The 22,456-nt window shown below is 48.2% G+C and overlaps 1 long non-coding RNA gene across 1 annotated transcript in view; it reads right to left on the bottom strand.

Annotated features, from left to right (window-relative positions):
* LOC139053376 (uncharacterized) overlaps positions 1-21,279 on the bottom strand; it is a 205,136-nt gene extending 183,857 nt beyond the window's left edge. Inside the window, exon 1 of the long non-coding RNA XR_011510446.1 lies at positions 21,193-21,279. This is a non-coding gene — a long non-coding RNA (uncharacterized lncRNA). The remainder of the gene's footprint in view (positions 1-21,192) is intronic.
* Between the last annotated feature and the right edge of the window lie 1,177 nt (positions 21,280-22,456).

Below are 22,456 nucleotides of genomic sequence, written 5' to 3'. Positions count from 1 at the left end.
CGCATTCGGGCTAGCTGACGAGCTTCCTCGGCACGTTGAAGGAAGCCGGCAACGTCTGCATGGATGCTGTCGTTTTCAACATGAGGCAACATCACATCAAGCATCGTGGCGACTTGGCGACCGAAGACAAGCTCGAATGGCGTCTTCTGCGTTGTCTCCTGTGGCGCGGTGTTGAAGGCAAACGTCACGTACGGAAGGATTTAGTCCCACGTCTTGTGCCCGGCGTCGACATACATGGCGAGCATGTCGGCGAGTGTTTTATTTAAACGCTCCGTAAGGCCGTTTGTCTGCGGGTGGTACGCTGTAGTGCGCCGATGGCTCGTGTGGCTCAAGTGCAGAATGTGTTGCGTAAGTTCAGCTGTGAATGCCGTACCTCTGTCTGTAATAAGGACCTCGGGTGCACCATGACGGAGAACGATGTTCTTTAAGAGGCATCTGCCGACCTCGATTGCATTTCCCGATGCTAACGCCGCTGTCTCGGCATAGCGCGTCAGATAGTCCGTTGCTACCACTATCCACCTGTTCCCGCAAGTACACGTCGGGAAGGGGCCAAGCAAATCCATGCCTATCTGCTGGAATGGTTTCCATGGTGGCTCTATTGGTCGCAGGAGGCCGGCTGGCCTTGTAGGCGGTGTTTTCCGACGTTGGCAATCTCGGCGGCTTTTCACGTAGCGTGCGACGTCTGCGTTCAGGGCCGGCCAGTAGTATTTTTCTTGAATTCTTCTGAGAGTTCGAGTGAATCCCAGATGTCCTGCTGTCGCCTCATCGTGAGACGCTTCTAAAATCTCTTGCCTTAGCTTGGCTGGCACGATGAGTAGATATGCCGCTTTGTACGGCGTGAAGTTCTTTCTCACAAGCCCATTGTCGCGCAGGCATAGCGATGAAAGCGCGCGTCTGAATGCCTTTGGCACTGAATCGGTCTTCCCTTCGAGATATTGAACCACACAGCGTAGATCAGGATCGGCACGTTGATCTTGTGCACGGCGGCCGCATTTAGATGGGGGCGAAATGCGAAAACACCCGTGTACTTAGATTTAGGTGCACGTTAAAGAACCCCAGGTGATCGAAATTTCCAGAGTCCTCCACTACGGCGTGCCTCATAATCAGAATGTGGTTTTGGCACGTAAAACCCCATAATTTAATTAATTTATTTGATCTTGTGCGAAGGTGTTAGAGCTTATGGGCCCAAGGAAGGCATCGTCGTCATCGTCAGGGGTCGGGGCGGATTCAACAGGGGCTCTCGAAAGGCAGTCGGCGTCTGTGTGCTTTCGGCCCGACTTATACACGACGGTGACGTCGAACTCCTGTAGTCGCAGGCTTCAACGAGCGAGGCGACCTGACGGGTCTTTCAGGTTAGCGAGCCAGCACAGAGCGTGGTGGTCACTGACAACCTTGAAGTGCTTCCCGTAAAGGTACGGCCAAAATTTTGTGACCGCCCAGACGACAGCGAGGCATTCCTTTTCGGTCGTCGAATAGTTCAATTCGGCTTTCGACAGTGATCTGCTCGCGTAGGCGATGGCTCGCTCCAGGCCGTTCTTCTTTTGAATCAACACAGCACCGAGTCCTATGCCGCTTGCATCCATGTGGATCTCGATGTCAGCGCTCTCGTCGAAATGGCCGAGTACGGGCTGTGACTGCAAGCGTCGTTGAAGTTCGCGAAAAGCGTCTTCTTGGGGCTTCTTCCATGTGAACTGTGCGTCGGCTTTCGTAAGGCGAGTGAGAGGCTCTGCAATTCGAGAGAAATCTCGGACAAAACGCCTGTAATACGCACAGAGCCCCAAAAATCTACGGACAGCTTTCTTGTCACGAGGTATCGGGAAACTTTCGATGGCTGCCGTCTTTTTGGGGTGCGGACGCACGCCTTCGCGATTAACTACGTGACCGAGGAACAGGAGCTCTTCGTAGGCGAAAGGACATTTCTCTGGTTTCAGAGTGAGTCCCGACACCCTAATTGCCTCTAGCACGGTCTCCAGCCTATTAAGGTGCTCGTCGAAGGTGGATGCGAAAACGACTACGTCGTCGAGATATACGAGGCATATCTGCCATTTCAGCCCAGACAACACGGTGTCCATGACACGCTGAAATGTCGCCGGCGCTGAGCATAGTCCAAATGACACGACTTTAAATTCATAAAGACCGTCCGGCGTGATGAAGGCAGTCTTCTCATGGTCCCTTTCATCGATCTCGATCTGCCAGTAGCCGCTGCGGAGGTCCATCGACGAAAAATACTTGGCACCGCACAGTCGATCTAACGTGTCGTCGATTCTCGGAAGCGGGTAGACGTCTTTTTTTTGTGACGCTGTTGAGACGCCCATAATCGACGCAAAATCGTAGGGTACCGTCTTTCTTCCTTACAAGCACCACCGGGGAAGACCACGGGCTCTTGGACGGCTGAATGACGTCGTCGCGAAGCATTTCTTCAACTTGTGTCTTGATTGTTTCAAGTTCTCGCGCTGAAACGAGGAGGGACTTCGGCGGACGGGACGAGTCGATTCATCGGTTATAATGCGATGCTTCGCTATGTCCGTTTGCCGGATCCTCGACGACTTAGAAAAACATTCGGAATATCGCAGAGGAAGGCGACGTAGCTTTTCTTGCTTTTGTTGAGGCAGGGAGGCATTAATGTCGAAGCTCACCTCATCAGCCACCGTCGACGACGCCTCATGGGACGACTCGGAGAGCGCTAATGCGTCGCTTATTTCGGCGAACTCTTCCAAGAAAGTGACCGTCGTACTCCTGTTGAGGTGCTTGTGTTCCGTGCTGAAATTGGTTATTAGCACAGCCGCTTTGCCTTCACGCAGGTGGACGACACCACGTGCGAGGCAAATTTGGCGATCCAGAAGCAGCTGCAAGTTCGCTTCGACAATCGCATCGCCGCTTGAGGGTGCGTCTGTTTCGACGAGTGCGATGACGCCAGCATTTGGCGGGTAGCTCACTTGTTCGTCGAGGATGGTGAACGTGGCGCGATGATGATTGCTTTGCATTCTTTCTGACCGTTTTGTCGTCAGTGTTGTGGTTTTCGTCTGCAGGTCGACCACCGCACCGTTTTCGTTCAGGAAGTCCATCCCGAGGATTACGTCGCGAGAGCAGTGCTGTAGGATGATGAAGTTCGCATGGTAGGTATGACCGTGAACAGCCACTCGCGCAGTGCATCGTCCCGTCGGGGTTATGAGGTGGCCTCCTGCGGTGTGTATTTGAGGACCTTCCCATGCGGTTTTGACTTTCTTGAGTTGTGACAAAAATCGTCCACTAACGACGGAGTAGTCGGCCCCGGTGTCGACGAGTGCAACCACTGAATGTGGTTGCACTTGTAAACTTGTAAGTCGGCACTTGGTGTTCGATGTCGATCGGTCACCGACTGTGCGGTCTGTCGCTTCGCACGGTCGCGGCTGCGTCGGGTGGAAGCCTCGCGGCAACGTGCTGTTGTGGCCTTCAGCCGCGTCATCGAATTTGTGGTGTCGGGTTGCGGCTTCGTGTTTTGTGGCGTCGGTGCGTCGGGTCGCGTCTTGTTGTCGGAATGCAACGAGGCGTCGGAATGCGTCGAAGCGGCGGAATGCGTCGTGGTTGTAGGAGGGTTTTTCGGTCTTCGCTCGAGAGCGGCGTCACCTCCTGACGTCGCTGGCTTTAGTTTCCCCTACGAGGGCTCAGTGACCTCTCCCTCGCGTGTCCTGGGTACGGCGAAGACGAACGGCGTGGGTAGGGTGAAGGGGACCTGAAACGACGTGGGGCGGCATCTTCGGTCGCTCGAAGATAGGCTTCAATTTCTCGAGCCCGTTGGCCAGGAAGAGGTCGTGGGGCGTCGATGTTGTACCCGCGGAGGCCCATCTGACGGTAGGGGGGCAATCTCGAAGGATGTGGCCGGCTTCACCACAGTGAAAACAAAGCGGTCGTCGATCTGGGGTTCTCCAGATGTCAGTCTTCCTCGTGGTGGTTTGCCGAAACGTGTTTGAGCGGACGGCCTGCTGCGGACGCGGCGGTGGCGGGTAGGCTTGGCTGCGTTGAGGTGGCGCGTACGTTTCCCGTCGCCAGCTGGTCGGCCTCTCTTGGCTTTGCAGAGCGGCGGCGTAAGTTGAAACGCGTGGCTCCTGGCAAGGTGGCGATATGGTTGGCGCCGTTTCGGCAGGATCGAGTGTGCCCAGCGCTTGTTGTACCTCGTCCCTTACAATGTCGGCGAGCGAGGATATTTGTGGTTGCGGACCCGGTAGCAACTTGCGCAGCTCGTCGCGCACGATGGCACGGATGGTATCTCGAAGGGCCACTGCGGAGGTACTTCGGGAGTCGTCGCAGTCTCACGGAGGAGTGCGTAAGTTGCGGTCGTATTGCTTTGCGCGTAGCTCGAGCGTCTTCTCGATAGTGGCCGCTTCGCTAATCCATTCGGCGACGGTCCTCGGCGGGTTGCGAATGAGAGCAACGAAAAGTTGCTCCATGACGGCCCTCATAAGGTACTCAAGCTTCTTGTCTTCAGTCATGTTGGCATCCGCGTGGCGGAAGAGCTTTTGCATTTCTTCCGCAAAGACAGTTACGGACTCGTTTGGATGCTGCTGGCGAGTTTGAAGCAAGGCCTCAGCTCGTTCTTTGAGCAGAATACTTGCGAAAGTTGCAGATAAGTGCCTCTCCAAAGCCTCCCACGTTGTCAGGGACAGCTCCTGGTTCTCGTACCAGGTTCTAGCAGAGTCTTCGAGAGAGAAGAAGACGTTCCAAAGTTTGTCTTCGTCAGACCACTTGTTGAAGGTTGCAACTCGTTCGTAACGTTCCAGCCAATCTTGTACATCTTCGTACCCCACACCTCCACCAAAATGTCACGTAGGTCACGGTGAGCTACCTGGCACGCAGGCAGACAGAAAGGAACACTGCGTCGAGGTTAGATGTAAAAAGAGTTTAATGGGCGAACTTGTGCCCGAAATCAAGTGAACAACGCGGTGACGGCGAAAGCAGCAAGCACGTCTGGGGCGTTCGTCAGACAGAGCCAGCACAGGCGCTGGTCCCGCATTTATACGTTTCGCGTGCATGATCGAAACTCGTCAAGCGACGCCGCCTGCGGCGCAGCGACGCCGGTCGCGTCGCAGCGACGCCGGTCGCGTCGCAGCGACGGGAGCTGCGTACCTCGCGTCGCTAGAAGCTGAAATAAACGCACGTGGCAATATTGAACAATAATAGCGGTTCTGAACACTTTTATTGAGTTGCATTTGAGTACTTTGAGAAGGTTCCAGGAATTCCGAAGCACATTCGAGTTTTAAGCGAAGAAGTGTATCGCAGAAGTTTAGTTAATGTTTACTTAGAACAGTTATAAAGTTGCGGTGTAAGTACCGTAGGGCACGGTTGGAATTTTTATTCACGTAGTCGTTGTGCACCTTTTTTATAGAAAGCTTTTGGCAATATAAAGCCCAAGATACTTGTAGCAGCCATTAAAGTATGGTCTCGCACCACTGAATAAATAAGAAAGTGCGTTAGTACTGCCACTTAGAGAGCGAGATACAAGCATAGATTTGATTTGTTAATATTGTCACGTGGTCGTGACGGTGAATAACACAGTAGCGATACTGTGAACGACAAAACTAACTTTTATTGGGCGAGCCAGTGCCCACAAAACAGGCTACACTTATAGCACAACGATAGCGGCGAACACGGTCGGCGATCGTCGAAAGTCTCATCAGCGGGTCAAGCGCGTCGGCTTTTATACAGCAGTCATCGAATGTTCCAGACTAATCGTTGGGACCCGCATGCCTTCTACAATGTTCTACACCATTCGCGTCAAGCGATGAAATCAAATAACACAAGGTTCGGCGACACCAGACAGCGGATAGAAGCATCGATAACTTTCCAGAAAGTTCGGATACATGCAAGCGCGTCCCCCGCTCTGCGATAACATTTGTTAGGCGGCTAAACGTGGTCGCCCGATAAAGATAAGTACACGTGTCATTACCCCCCTCTTAAAAAGCATCGACCCGATGCTGCAAACAAACGAAAGTAATAAATAAGCACTCGTAGCAATGAAAACAACAAAATAAGGGAAGTTCGTTAGCGTCCGTAAAACGGTTGAAGACGCACCACGTGGACCACTTCAGGTCGTGCGCGGCGCCGCTGTGAATGCGAGATGCCGTCTGGCACGACCTCATAGTCCAGTGCGCCAATACGTCGAATGACCTTGTAAGGTCCGAAATAGCGGCGCAATAGCTTCTCGCTCAGTCCTCGTCGGCGTATAGGGGTCCATACCCAAACACGGTCGCCGGGCTGGTACTCGACGAAGCGTCGTCGGAGGCTGAGGAAGTCCATGCCGAGAATGACGTCGCGTGAACACTGTTGGAGGATAACGAAGGTGACAGGGTAAGTCCGGTCGTGAATGGTAATTCTTGCCGTGCACATTCCAGTCGGCGTTATGAGGTGTCCTCCGGCGGTACGAATTTGAGGGCCTTCCCACGTAGTCTTAACTTTCTTCAACTGGGCGGCGATGTGTCCACTCATGACGGAGTAATGAGCCCCTGTGTCGACTAAGGCGGTGACTGCGTGTCCGTCGAGAAGCACGTCGAGGTCGGTGGTTCTTTGTCTGGCGTTGCAGTTGGGTCTTGGCGTCGGATCACGGCTGCGTCGTGTTAAACGGAAGCTTGAACGTCGCGTCGTCATGTCGTCTTTCGTCGGTGTAGCCTTGGCTTCCCGACTTTGTCGGGACGGCTGCGTGTCGTCATTAGGTCGTCGAGATGGTTGCTTCGTCGTCTTCGTCGGCGGCGGAGGATCTTCGTCAGTTCGACGAACAGCAACCGCACCTCCATCGGTTGCTGCTTTTAGTTTTCCGGATATGGGCTGACGGACCGGCCGCGGGCTGGGCCAGTGTATGGTCGTCGCTGCGGCGACAGGTAGCGACCTGGTGACGGCGAACGGGAAGCTCGTCGATGGCTCCACTGAGTGGCGGCGAGGTTGTCGGCGATATCGCGAGGTCGTTCGCCAATCTGTGGCCGCGGCGCGTTAACGCCGAAACCTCGCAGTCCCATCTCCCGGTATGGGCATCGGCGGTATACGTGACCCGCTTCCCCGCAGTGGTAGCAGAGCGGGCGGTGGTCAGGAGCGCGCCAAACGTCGGTCTTCCTCGGGTAGCTCCGCTGGGCGACGGGTGGGCGCGCTGTCGGCGGTGGCGGCGGACGACGGAATTGCGTCGTTGCAGGGCCCTGGCGTGGTCGCTGAGAAGGGCCTTGACGGCGTACGACGGCGGCGTAGGTCATCGCTTCGGGTTGGGGTTGCGGTAATTGAGGTTGCACCTCCGGAACTCCAAGCGACCGCTGAACCTCATCTTTGATGATGTCAGCGATCGAGGCCCCTTGAGGCTGCGACGACGGGAAGATCTTCTGAAGCTCCTCTCGTACGACTGCCCTGATAGCCTCGCGCAGGTCTTTGGAGGCCAGTGATTGAACTCCGGCATAGTTTGTAGCGTTGGTGCGGCGGTCGAATTGCCGGTTTCGCATCTCGAGTGTCTTCTCGATGCTAGTGGCCTCGCGAAGAAACTCGTCGACAGTCTTCGGTGGGTTTCGTACCATACCGGCGAAAAGTTCCTCCTTAACACCACGCATTAGTAGCCGGACTTTCTTTTCCTCGGACATTTCCGGGTCGGCGTGGCGGAATAGGCGGCGCATTTCTTCTGTAAAAATCGTGGTGGTCTCGTTGGGCAGCTGCACTCGGGTTTCCAGTAGTACTTGGGCTCGTTCTCGTCGTACGACGCTTGTGAATGTATGCAGGAAGCCGCTTCGGAAAAGGTCCCAGGTCGTTAACGTGGCTTCTCTGTTCTCGAACCACGTCCTGGCAGCGTCTTCCAATGCGAAGAAGACATGTCGCAGTTTGTCGTCGCTGTTCCAGCTGTTAAATGCAGCGACCCCCTCGTACGTCTCGAGCCAGGTTTCCGGGTCCTCGAATGTTGAACCGCGGAACGTGGGGGGCTCCCTGGGCTGCTGCAGCACGACGGGGGATGCTGGGGCTGCCATTGAGGAGGACTTGGTGGCAATCTTCCTGCTCGTGTCAGGTAGGAGTCCGTGCTCTGGGGGCAGTCCTTGCAGCCGGCGGCTAGCTCGCTGGTCTTGGGCGACGTTGGTTTTGTCCTTGGGCTTCGGGCTTGGATCGCGGCTTTGCGGGGGCGTTCGGTACATGAACGCACAAGCACCTCCACCAAATGTCACGTGGTCGTGACGGTGAATAACACAGTAGCGATACTGTGAACGACAAAACTAACTTTTATTGGGCGAACCAGTGCCCACAAAACAGGCTACACTTATAGCAAAACGATAGCGGCGAACACGGTCGGCGATCGTCGAAAGTCTCATCAGCGGGTCAAGCGCGTCGGCTTTTATACAGCAGTCATCGAATGTTCCAGACTAATCGTTGGGACCCGCATGCCTTCTACAATGTTCTACACCATTCGCGTCAAGCGATGAAATCAAATAACACAAGGTTCGGCGACAACAGACAGCGGATAGAAGCATCGATAACTTTCCAGAAAGTTCGGATACATGCAAGCGCGTCCCGCGCTCTGCGATAACATTTGTTAGGCGGCTAAACGTGGTCGCCCGATAAAGATAAGTACACGTGTCAATATTGACATTTATGTGCGTTTCGGGCCATCTTCTTTTCCTAATTATTGTCAAGGGTTTTCCGAGCAACATTTCCTCCTGCATACGACTTTTCGAGCATGATTGCGTAATTTACAGAACTTTTAACTGTCATGATGATCATCTGACTTCGCAAAATGACTTTCGCTTAGTTCATCAGTGGTGCAACTGTTGGCAGATGACACGTAACAGATCTAAGTGCTGTGTGCTTTCTTTCACTCGTATGAAATAATATCCTAAGTTTTCTTACAAAATCTACTCGTTGGAAGTTCCTCGTGACTCTACTTACAAATATTTTGGCGTTTATTTTAGTACTAATCTTGCCTGGAGCTTTCACATCGAGAAGATACGCGCTAAAGCCACAAGTACTTTAGGATTTTTACGTCGTTATCTCCACCTTTCGCGATCTACCATCCGTCAACAGGCCTATCAAACTTTTGAACACTCTCAACTTGAATATCCTTCATCGATCTGTTCTCCTCCTCAACAATCCCTAATAGATATATTAGAATCCATCCAAAACCATGCTGCCCACTTTATAACTTCTAACTGCAGTCGTCAATCTAGCATTACCCATATTAAACGCGATGTTCCCCAGCCTCACTTGGATTCCCGCTGCTCTATTGATCTTCTATGCCTCATTCTTACATACTACCATAACTCGTGGTCCAGGCGTTTGTCGCTGGAAATTCCTGCTCGCACATCTACACGACTTCATAATCATCTCAGTTTCAGGAGCATTTTCTGCCGCAAACCGTCAATCAATAACACTGCATTACCACGCGCCATCGCACTATGGAATAGCCTTCCACATAATATGGTCTCAATAAAGCATCCTTGCTAATTTCGTGAACATTTCGAACTTCACATGTTCGCTTGACTATGTTGTAGAGCTTTGTATTGTATTCGCCTTTGTACCATTTTCCGAATTTGTTATCCATTGCATCCCCTTCAATTTGTATGTTTCGTCCAACGTTTACTAGTGTTTTTTTCTTTCCCAATGCACAACCTTATTTGTTTCTTTACTATCTAGTTCCCCTTTCTGCGATAAATATTTGTCATTTTTCTGTAACCCCCCACCCAATGCTCCTCCGAGCCTGTAGGGTAAACTGCATAAATAAATAAATAAAGTCCTATTCAACAGAAAATTATGTCAAGGAACACAAAAAGCTGATAATCTTATAGAGTATCAGAAAACCGAACATAAGCGCCGTTAGGTATACCAAAATAGCATGCCCGTTATTGTTTTATTATATATGTTCGTTAACTTCTGCAAGTAAGAAAAATAAATGGCGCCTAAATTGTTTCGCTCACTGCAGCCCAAGCAGCAAGTAGAAATTGGACGCTATGTTTGAATACCCTCCTTGTAATTATTAGGAAAATTTATCATGAAGTATAAGAACACGAAATAAATGGCGAATAATGCACAATGAACAATATGTGTCGAACTGTGAGAGCGCTACAGTAGAGTCTATATTCATCACCACCACCATCTGTATGTGTGTTGCTAGACGAAAGTCTCTCCAAACGATCTCCAATAACCCGGTCTTGTGCTAGGTGATTCCAGATTGCCTCTGCAAATTTCCTTATTTCATCTCCTCACCGACATTCGTTCTGCCGGTGGCACTTACTTCCCTTGGCCTCGGTTTCATAAATCACATGGTCCACTTGTTATATGCCCTACACCAATGCGTGGCTCGTCCACTTCCATTTTTTCAAGCGTGGAGCGCAGAACACGGAGCACTGCCGTATATGAACGCGGACTTCAGCCGTACATGAAAGCAGAGCGCGTGAGTAGGAAAATGGAGGAGGCGGCTGCAGGGAAAGCACGAGGTAGAAAGTGGAAGAGGATGGAAAGCTTAGAATAAAGAAACAACTTTAGAGAAGGGAAACTTTACCTTCCACAGTGGTTCGAAAATAAGAAGCGGCAGCGCATGGAAGTTAGCGGGGGGCCCGACAGATGGCGCTACTTAAACAGGAAGCGGAGTCAGGAATGAAACCATTTATAACTCAAAGGGAAGCTCATTACTTTTCCAAGCGAGATCAGGATGCCTTAGAACACGCACCTATAAAGCGAGATATAAGAAGGAAGAAGAAGCATGTGCTTGCTGTGGTAAAGCGAGGGAAACTATGGAGCATGTTTTATTAGAATGTGAAGACGTCTACCCAGCAGTCGATTTAGGCACCACTGGCCTCCTTGAAGCCCTTGGGTTCAGAGGGAGCAGTGGTAAAGCAAACATGTCTGCGATAGACATTAGTAAGAGGCGACTGGAGGTTTGGTGGAAGAAAAGTAGGGAAAGGACAAAAGACGGGCACGTACAAAAGCACAGTTCGCAATAGGGGATCAGAAAATTTGGGCGTGGTAGTTCATAGTGTTTTTTTGTGTCTTTTTTCATTGTTTAACCTAGGTAGAACATTAGGCAGTATAGTAGCAAGAGCTTGGTGGCGCAACCCACCACCCCGATCCAAAGGGGACGCTCATAACATCCATCCATCCAACCAGCGGAAATGTCTTTTTTTTTTAAGTGCAATATCCAATATGGCCGCTTTATACCGGTGGCTGGTGTACGCTGGGCGCTGGGTACGTGCCGTGCTCGCCTCGCTGGCTTTGCGGCATGCCGCAGCTGCCGCGTTTTAATGGCCAGGAGACCAAAGAGCCTCTACTGACGCCCATATAAACGAGCCACAAGTGAGTGAACAGGACGTGCGACTTTATTGGCAGAAGCAAAGCAGTGCACCTTCTCATACAAGATCAGAAATAAAATTTGCATGGCGAGATGCGCTGAAACCATTAACGCGATCTCGTAAACTGCTCACTTTTGTCGTCGCACATGGCGATCTGGTAACCAGCGACAATCAGCTGCGCAAGCAAATTGGGCAGTACACCACCTGTTTGCATCGACAGTCGCCGTAACTTGCACTGCGAAGCACTCGGGTGACTGAAGGCATCTGCTGCCGCAACCAACACAGCGACATGGACTAAACGGCATTTTAGCGTTCCCGCCTTTACAACCTGCACGTTTCTTTTTGCTCTTTCGGGGGCCGCTAATGTGTAACTCATGGTGCCCCACATTCTCAATATGGGCATCACCATTTTGCAGCCACTCTTGCAGGCCTTTCCACTGATGTGGCTATCATCTTCGGACCATGTAATAACATGTGCTGGTCTCCGCTCACGCCACACCACGGCCGATAAAGGCCCACAAGCATAATTTGCCGGCGGCTGCAGCAGGAAATGTCGAACGGGGAGAGCACCAATTACGCTGCATATAAATTGGGAGTCCTTGTCACTGTCTGGACTGCAGGAGCAGATGTTTACCTCGGGAGACTGTTGCCCGTGCAGCTGACCAGGTCGCCACATCGTAGAAACATAACATGGCGACCATTATCAAATTAGACTCTGTATTCAATCACCGCATAAGGTTCAGACAATACACTGTACATTGGCTAAGATCCACATGACGACAGTGGGCATTCACGCACTACAGGTCACTTACAGCACATTCAGCTATCCGATTTCAGGCACAGTGCTTGCCTATATCGCACATGGTGGTCTAGTAACGAGTGTCAATCAGCAGCACAAGCAGATTGGACAGTGCCCCACCTGTTTGCACTGACAGCCGCCGTAACTTGCACTGCGAATCAATCGGGTGACGCAGGCACCAGCTGCCATAGCCAACACAGCGACATGAACTACCCGGCATCCTAGCGTTACCTCCTGTCCTACATGCACGTTTCATTTTGTTCTTTCGGTGGCCGCTAATATGTCGCTTACACTTGGTGCCCCACCTGCTCTCAATATGGTTGTGGTCTGTTTCGTGGGCATCACCATTTCGCAGCCACTTTTACAGGCCTTTCCACCTATGTGGATATCAACTTCATACGCTTCAAACCATGTAATTATGTATGATAGCCTCTGTTCACGCCAAATCACGGCCAAAGAAGGCCACAAGCACACTTTACCCATGGCTGCAGCAGGAAAGGACAAACAGGGAGCACCAATGGCAGTACATGTAAATAGGGAGTTTGTGTCACTGTGCGGACTGCAGAAGCAGGTGCTTACCTCGAGAGGCCGTGGGCAATGCAACTGAACAGGCTGCCACATCCCAGAAATGTAACATGGCAACCATGACCAAGTGGGCAACATTGAAACAAGATTCTGCAATCTGATCACTTCAGCATACTCTAACATAACGCGCAATCTATACATTGGGATTATACATTGGCTACTATCTACATGACAACAGTGAGCATACACGCACACGGGTTGCTTGCGGCACATTCAGCCGTCCGACTGTAGGCATAGTGCTTGCCTTCGTCGCACACAGCAGTCTGGTAAAAAGCAACAACCAGCAGCGCAAGCAGATTGGACAGTGTGTCCCACGTATTTGCACCGACAGTGGGCGCTGAATATGGGCAACTTGTATTCCGAAGCAATCGGGTGACGCAAGCATCTGCTGCCACAGCCAACACAGCGACATGGAGTGCCAGGAATTTTAGCGTTACCGCCTTTCCAACCAGCATGTTTCTTTTTGTTCTTTTGCATGCCACTTATGTGTAATTCACACTTGGTCCCCCACATTCTCGATATATATGGACATGGTTGGTATTGGGACATCACCATTTTGCAGCCACTTTTCCAGGCCTTTCCACGCATGTGAATATACACTTCATACACTTAGAACCATGTGATGACAGTCTCCGTTGATGCCAAATTATGGCTCAGGAAGGCCACAAGCAAAATTTGTACACGGCAACAGCAGGAAAGGATGGAAAGGGGAGCACCAACCACGGCGCGTGTAAATTCGCAGTCTATGTCACTGTGCGGACTATAGGAGCAGGTGCTTGCCTCGAGAAACTGTTTCCCAATGCAACTGACCAGGCTCCCACTTATGAGAAACGTAACATGGTAACAAGTACCAAGTCAGACAGCAGCGAAACTAGATTCTGCAATCAATCACTTCAATGTAGCTTGCACAAAAACACAGGCTATGGAGCAAGAATAGCAATCCTGAATGAAACTAGGAATTCAATATGGGAATGAGAAAGCTTGCATTCAAGAAAGAAGCCACCCTGCCTTTAAAGCACTGAAAGCCAAAAACATTAAAAAAAGTTAAATGCTACATAGCACACAGTGTAAAGGTTAATGCAAGACACACGCCAATGCCGCATTAGCTATTTCAGGAGAGGAATTGCACATGGCAGCATACAATACAATGTACTGCTACAGATATGTTATGCTTCTAGGCAGTGACTGGTATTAAGTATGAGCAAAGAATCGGTTGACCTTTAATGTTTGGATGAGGAATAGGAATGATCTCTAGCAAAAATGTGGAATGAAAGAAGCTTGCATTAATTGAAACAAAAGTATACTTGGCACGAATTGGCAAGGCCAGGAAGCTTACTAAGGAAGGGCAAGCTGACAGAACACTCTTAGCCAGCATCGTCGGTGCTTGTTCAGAGGTTGCAGGTACATCTGAAGACAAATAATTTTTGTTGTTGATGTACCTGGATGACTCGGCCAATATCCGCGCTGGTGCAGTGATGGCGTCGGCTCTTTTCACTCTTGAAACAGTCGTCCGTAGACTTGATATCTCATCGAAATACCATTTGGAATGGCTTCTTTGTTCGTGGTCTTGCGAATTAAGCTCCAGCCCCTTCCTGTTGGTGTAGGTGGGGGTTCCCGTGGTGACCAAGATGTATTTGGCACATACTGTGTTGGGGCAGAACAATGAAACCAGAGATACAGCAGAGATTATACAAACTCATGTAGTGTTTTCTTTCATATTCGAACCAATTATGCTGAACTGTAAACATGAGCAAACGTTCGTATCATCTGATACAAACAAATCACATGTAACTCAATACTAGCAAGGCAATACAGCATATATCAAGCATATATATTTCTCAACCAGGTGTTGTTTACCTTGTAGTAGAAGCAAAAGTCCACACAATGACCTTGTTGTAGCCAGCAGCAGCTTCTTTTTAGAGCATGGAGTGTGTTGCTTTATACTGGTGCCATCCTCATTACTGCATGCCTGGAACAGAAATTTTGACTGCATTAGAAATTGAATAAGCACAATTTTGCAATATAAAATGTGAAAAGGTGCGACATATACATTGCAATGGTTTGTGACTACAGAACACATGCATATGTACACTGTTTGTTCTAGGGTGCCTAAGCAGCATGGTAAATAAATATGGTTACTCTCCGTAAAATTGAGGTCTGCGTAACTACAATGCATGTCAACAGGTTAAGTATTATTAAGATCACAAATAACATTTGTGCGCTCGTTTATACACTAGAAGAGATCACACTGCTGATTTTCCGAGCAAATAGATAAAAGACATGAAGCTATTAGAAATGGTGAATTCTTTTTGTGCATGAACGTGATGCACCACTTCACTACAGCAAAAATAAATGTCCTGAGGTAGGCCAAACTGAACAGCAAGAACATTTCGAACCAACAGGTACGAAATATGGGTGAATTATCATGTGTGCAACTGTTTAATACATTAAATTCAGTACTTTAGGTTCACTTTATCAAAAGGTTATTCGGTTCTGTGAACAAAAGAAGTTGCCGGTGGACCCGAAAAAAATATATATATTGATAAGGCAACTCAGTCACTTATGGCTACGGCTACAACGAGATGAAAAATGTGACGCGCGTTTCGATATCGTTCTCTTTCGTGAATGTATATATAATGGTGGCCTCGCAACTGAATGTTTATTTCAGAAACAACAACGGACGGTCCTGACTGCCCATATGCAATTCAGCATCTAGTTCGTATACTTGCCTCCGCCTGTAAGATAATGAGACGAATAAATTACACAGCCATTGAAGAAGCGATGTTAAACGACTCACCGGTATTGCTGTCCCCAGACGCAGCCGGACCCGGCTCCCATTTTGATGCAGACGCGTTCCAAATGGCTTACGACTGAAACCTAGCTTTCGGGCTTACACCCCAAGTTAAATAACGCGAGATATCGAAGCACAATAAACTGGCGTTAGCACAAAATAACCAACCAATGTACGAACCAAGGAATCCGTACCTGCCTTGCACGCGAACGTACCTGTAAAAATTTTAAGTCCAGGCCAGAGGTCACGTGGGAGGTCGATGATGCTGAACGCTAGTTTGCGTTTAAAATGACAAAATACAACAAAGTTGGTAATGAAAAGTAGAATGTAAAACTAGGAATTATAATTTTGTAGTCGTTATCATGTAATAAAAACGCTTCGTTTACTGTTGAAGAAACTTTGTAGGTTAAAATTGCGCTTACTACGGCGCCTCTAGTGGGAGATAATGTGCTCAAGGGGGAGCCTTTTTAATTGGTGTACCATGCCTGTTTCTTTAGCAGTGCCGCGCGGTCGGTTTTTTCGCCCTCTGTAGCCATTTGTTGAACGTGAGAGTGTGCGGGGCCTGTGGAAACTGAAACTGCCTGCGCACACGCTGAGCTGGGGCGGCCACGACACCCGCTGCTCCGTGAGTTATCTCATTGCGCTTTTGAGGGGTGGGAGGGGGATGCAGGGTTGCGTGAGTTGGTGAGGCCCACGCTCGTCCGTGGCGTCAGCTGCTGAGGTTAGTCCACGGTAGCAGCATGTGTGACGTTTGACTGCGCCTGCAAGGGGCGATTTCCAGCGGCTACGAGTAAAGTCCGATGTGCTGCTGTCTTGGCTATTGTCTTTGCTGACACTGGGACACTATAACGTAAAGCTATTCCAAACGGTTTTTTTTTTCGAATGCTGCAATCAGTCCTCCGCTATAGGACAAAAGCTTCTGAGTTATTGATCGAAGTGTCGCGATGGCGAGCTTTGAGTTTTTTGTAGAATGACAGAAACTTTAGCTCCTTGGTATGGATTCATTGTGAATGAAGGTAAGGTGTGCACTCACGGACACAAGAACAGAAACGATAAATTTTGTGTCAGCGCTTTTTCCGTCACGGTGGGCCATTTCAGATTTTAGTTGGCATTTGGGTTGTCTGGTTTCCTCGTGTACGCGTCTGCACGCCTTACTTCCTTTCATGGTTAATCATAAAGGTGAGACTTCCAGCGCTTGAACACTTCGGGATCTTGTAAAAGCAGGAGTGAAATGTTTTAAAACCAACTCTCATGACCCCGCTGGTTGAGTATCAAATGTTTTCGAGACTGGGTCTCTCTTGATGAAAGTAAGTTATTTACGCCAATTTATACACTGTCGTCATTTTATTGTTCCCTTGCATAACAATAAAGCGCTTCCGGTTTTGTCGACACTTCGCGTAAATTTCCTGGGCAATTTCATTGCAAAATAAGTCAAGCTTCCGGTTTATCTAAATGCTAAACTGGTAACAGGCACAAAGAGCATCCGTAATCCTTTTGCGAATATTGAGCTCATTTTAGCTATTGAAGAAAGGAGCATCAGCTCCGTTGTTGGGTGAATATCACTCCTTTTGAGCTGCTCCTTAAGAATATACAAGGGACTACCGTTTAGGCGCTACTGTTGACTATATGTGATGTATGGATCGAACATAATATTACAGCAGAATGGAACCAATCATTTGCCGTACTGATTCTAGAAACCTACAAACTAGCTACAAGCTTTATGTGTCGCCGGCCAATCTCGCTAAGGAGCGATATATAAGCTCTTTACACGTTCACATCATACAAGATGTGGACGTGCTCGGCAAGGTGCGCTGCAGTGACCACAGGATGGTAAGAACTTGAATTAGCCTAGAACTGAGAAGGGAACGGAAGAAACTGGTACCTAAGAAGCCGATTAATGAGTTAGCGGTACGAGGGAAAATAGAGGAATTCCAGATCAAGCTACAGAACAGGTATTCGGCTTTAACTCAGGAAGAGGACCTTATTGTTGAAGCGATGAACGGCAACCTTGTGGGCATCATTAAGGAGTGCGCAATGGAAGTCGGTGGAAACTCCGTTAGGCAGGATACCGGCAAACTATCGCAGGAAACGAAAGATCTGATCAAGAAACGTCAATGTATGAAAGCCTCTAACCCTACAGCTAGAATAGAACTGGCAGAACTTTCGAAGTTAATCAACAAGCTTAAGACAGCTGACATAAGGAAGTATAATATGGATAGAATTGAACATGCTCTCAGGAACGGAGGAAGCGAAAAAACACTGAAGAAGAAATTAGGAATTGCCAAGAATCAGATGTATGCGTTAAGAAACAAAGCCGGCAATATCATTACTAATATGGATGAGATAGTTCAAGTGGCTGAGGAGTTCTAAAGAGATTTATACAGCACCAGTGGCACCCACGGTAATAATGGAAGAGAAAATAGTCTAGAGGACTTCGAAATCCCAAAGGTAACGCCGGAAGAAGTAAAGAAAGCCTTGGGAGATATGAAAAGGGGGAAGGCAGCTGGGGAGGATCAGGTAACAGCAGATTTGTTGAAGGATGGTGGACAGATTGTTCTAGAGAAACTGGCCACCCTGTATACGCAATGCCTCATGACCTCGAGCGTACCGGAATCTTGGAAGAACGCTAACATAATCCTAATCCATAAGAAAGGGGACGCCAAAGACATGAACAATTATAGACCGATCAGCTTACTGTGCGTTGCCTACAAACTATTTACTAAGGTAATCGCAAATAGAATCAGGAACACCTCAGACTTCTGTCAAGCAAAGGAGCAGGTAGGATTCCGTAAAGTCTACTCAACAATAGATCATATTCACACTATCAATTAGGTGATAGAGAAATGTGTGGAATATAACCAACCCTTATATATAGATTTCATTGATTACGAGAAAGCATTTGATTCTGCCGAAACCTCAGCAGTCATGGAGGCATTACGGAATCAGGGTGTAGATGAGCCATGTGCAAAAGTACTGGAAGATATCTATAGCGGCTCCACAGCCACCGTAGTCCTCCACAAAGAAAGCAACAAAATCCCAATAATGAAAGGCGTCAGACAGGGAGATACGATCTCTCCAATGCTATTCAACGCATGTTTACAGGAGGTATTCAGAGAGTTGAAGTGGGAAGAATTGGGGATAAAATTTGATGGAGAATACCTTAGCAACTTGCGATTCACTGATGATATCGCCTTGCTTAGTAACTCAGGGCACCAATTGCAATGCATGCTCATTGACCTGGAGAGGCAAAGCAGAAGAGTGGGTCTAAAAATTAATCTGCAGAAAACTAAAGTAATGTTTAACAGTCTCGGAAGAGAGCAGCAATTCACAATAGGCAGTGAGGCACTGGAAGTCGTAAGGGAATACATCTACTTAGGGCAGGTAGTGACGGCGGATCCGGATCATGAGACGGAAATAATCAGAAGAATAAGAATGGGCTGGGGTGCGTTTGGTAGGCATTCTCAGATCATGAACAGCAGGTTTCCATTATCCCTCAAGAGAACACTATATAATCGCTGCGTCTTACCAGTACTCACCCACGGGGCAGAAACCTGGAGGCTTATGAAAAGGGTTCTAATCAAATTGAGGACGACGCAACGAGCTATGGAAAGAATAATGATAGGTGTAGCGTTAAGGGATAAGGAAAGAGTAGATTGGGTGAGGGAACAAACGCGAGTTAATGACATCTTAGTTGAAATCAAGAAAAAGAAATGGGCATGGGCAGGACATTTAATGAGGACGGAAGATAACCGATGGTCATTAAGGGTTACGGAGTGGATCCCAAGGGAAGGGAAGTGTAGCAGGGGGTGGCAGAAAGTTAGGTGGGCGGATAAGATTAAGAAGTTTGCAGGAACGGCATGGCCACAATTAGCACATGACCGGGGTTGTTGGAGAAGTATGGGAGAGGCCTTTGCCCTGCAGTGGGCGTAACCAGGCTGCTGCTGCTGATGATGATGATAAGTTCTTTCGGTAGATGCTAAACAGTAGCCTATCGCAGCGCCTTGAACATCGTAACAAAAATGACTACGTTAAGCTTCGTTTTAAGCAGCACTTAGGCGTAGAGGACTGTAGGTTTAATTTGAGTAGATGATGTTACGCAGTCATCGCTTTAAAGTTATGATTTCCTGCTACTAAACTCGCAACAGCGCGTGACCACATCGAACCGGAGAATGTTTTTCTGAACGTGCAAATAATAAACTTCCCTCTCAATGTAACAGAATTTGTGCGTTCATTTTCACAGTCAAGGACATTCTCAGTGTATTCTAGTGAAGAGGCGGTGAGACATCTGCATCAAACGGTGCAATTCCTCATGGATGTGTACTTGTGCGTTTGTCTTCAACATCGTATCCATTCTCTTGTCACAGGAACTACGTGACGTGCAAAAATTCATATTCTTCTACTATGTTCCTTTTGTCACATTGTGGCCTAAGGTAAAATATATGACTAAGCAATGTTGTAACGATAGTAAGACTAGTAGCCAAAATTAGCTATCGCAAAATATCGCGATATCGGCAGTTACATCGCTATTTGTTGCACAGCCTTGCAATAGTATGCCAAAAACGACCTCCCCCCATGGTATTACAGACCTATCAACAAAAAGAAAACTCCAACACTTCGCCGACATGTAATCGGCGAAATGTCTAGCGAGAATATTATTTCATAGCGTCACTGTTTTGTTTTCGCAGATGTACCCGGTTCCTCACGTGGTGAACGAGTCACCTTCATGAGTGTATCTCATCGCCTATTTTAAATCTTCTCTTACCTAGAAAACAAAAATGCCTACTACATTACTACTTCAACTGCAAGTGAAACACGATGTAATAAAGGCAGTTAGTACAGCAGGAAACATTATAACAGTGAAAATTTGTACTGGCTTGCTTATTTTAGTGAACCTCCCAGAAGGAGGAAAATTTTTATTAATTTTACGAAAGATCTGGAGGCTCTGCCATTCCTAACATTTGAGTGATGTTTTGCAGTGGAGGAAAGAATATGGTAGGAAATGTTTCAATGGCAAAGGAGACCAACGGGTTTGACGGTGTACTTCATCTGAAACACATGTACCCGCTCCATTCGATACGAGTGCTCTTGACTAATTATTGAAACATAACCACCAACGAAAACACGCACCATCATTCCATCATGTGTTGCTTCCTTGTGTGTAACTTAACCGCGGGAGTAGGAAGTACTTCTTCGATGGATTCGGGCTATAACTGTTGCGTACGAATACACATATTCTGTTGTGAGCATCAAGCTTGACGAGAGACTGCTGCAGTTCTTGCGCAATGCTGAGTTGCATACGTTTAATGATGTTCATTCCACCACATTCCTGCTTCCTACGACGCGAAATGTAGAGCCCCCAGTTCCCAAAAATAGATATGCAGTCCGGAAGCCTCAAACGAAAGCAGCCCAACGTAGAGAAACATATAGAGAGTATGAAATGGGACCTTGCCAAGCCTTCTGCGAAGAGCACTGAGCTACGTAGGTTATATAAAGTTATATAAAGTTATAAAGATTTAAAGTTATATCCCGGTAAACCTTATACAAAAGTTCTTATAGTTCGGTTTTTATAAATGCTTGGAATCTAAGTATAAGGATGAGCTGCCACGAAATGCAGAGCCCCATACCTAATATATTTTTTCAAATGTAGAAAGAAAGCAAGATGCGTGCTGCAAGATGGGTCTATTTGGCAATAAGAACCTATAAATTTAACTGAAAAAATAAAAGACCGCTGTCACCACTCTTACCGAGTAGTTTACCGATGTGACTGGCGGGACGATAGGCAGCAGGCACATCAAAAACAGGGCACATGCTGGCTGCATAGCTTTTGCAAGATAGAGAGATCTGAAGGATATAACGCTTCCGCATTTATATAGTAAGTGACATAAATATGGGAACAATAGGTCATTGATGTTAGCGGCGAACGCTATGGTTTTACTAAACTTTAAACATCTTTTGTAGAATCTAAGTTGTTGCAAGTTGTCAAATAAAAATGCTCAATGAAATAAGAACTTGGCCATAATATCCATCATAATATAGCGAATGGTTTGTTATGTCCATTTTTGCCCATGAATGAAACGAAGAGAAAGGCTCTGCTTTTACTCGCAGAATACCTGCTTATAATGTCTGCAATAAACAATGTGAAACTTCTCGTATCAAAGTCATCAGTAAAATATATCGTTATTAAGCAAACAGATTGATGGTAATAGGAAAATGAACCATAAGAAATACACCTAATGTTTGCCAGTTAATAAAATGTGTAGCAAATGAAGCTGTATTACATAACGAGATGTGCATTTCTATATATTGTCACCCAGCTATTACAACTAAAGCAGTTTGGCAAAATACAGATTGGCAAAAAAATGTCTGCCTGTAGTGATGGCTGGTCCTCGGAGAGCCTGCGCGCAACGACGTACTTCGTCGTTCTCGCCTTAAGGGTCCCGTGTCAGCACGTGCAAACTTATTTCGCGTCATTGCTCCCCTCTCAAAAGCAACCGGCCCGGTCGCTTCAAGGGCAGCGGGCGCGCACTATGGGCAAGAGTGCCACTATGAAAAGACAAAAAAAAACATACAGGACTGTACCCAATGCTGAAGCGGTTTGTGGGGGTTGCTTAGCCTTGGCGTGTGTAGTACGACATCATCCGTACTACGTGGACGACTTCAGCACGGGGACGGCGTGGGTTCGAACCAGGATCAGAGGTTTGAGGCACCACCTCGTAGTTCACATCACTGAGGCGGCGTGCAACTTCCTAAGGGCCGAAGTAGTGGCGCAACAATTTCTCTGAGAGCCAACGGTGTCGGATAGGTGTCCACACCGACACGCGGTCGCCTGGTAAGTAGTGGACATTCCGTCGGGTCCGGTTGCAACGGTAGGCGTTGGTATTCTGCTGGGTGCGGATGCGATTCCGAGCAAGCTGGCGAGCTTCCTCGGCTTTCTCGACGAAATCATCAGTGTTGTCACTCCTTGTGGTTCCGTGGTCTACCGGGAGCATGGCGTCTAAGGGGGCTGTA

The sequence above is a fragment of the Dermacentor albipictus genome, unplaced genomic scaffold, assembly GCF_038994185.2.
Source record: "Dermacentor albipictus isolate Rhodes 1998 colony unplaced genomic scaffold, USDA_Dalb.pri_finalv2 scaffold_105, whole genome shotgun sequence".
Taxonomy (NCBI): domain Eukaryota; kingdom Metazoa; phylum Arthropoda; class Arachnida; order Ixodida; family Ixodidae; genus Dermacentor; species Dermacentor albipictus.
This window is presented reverse-complemented; position numbering and strand designations above follow the sequence as displayed.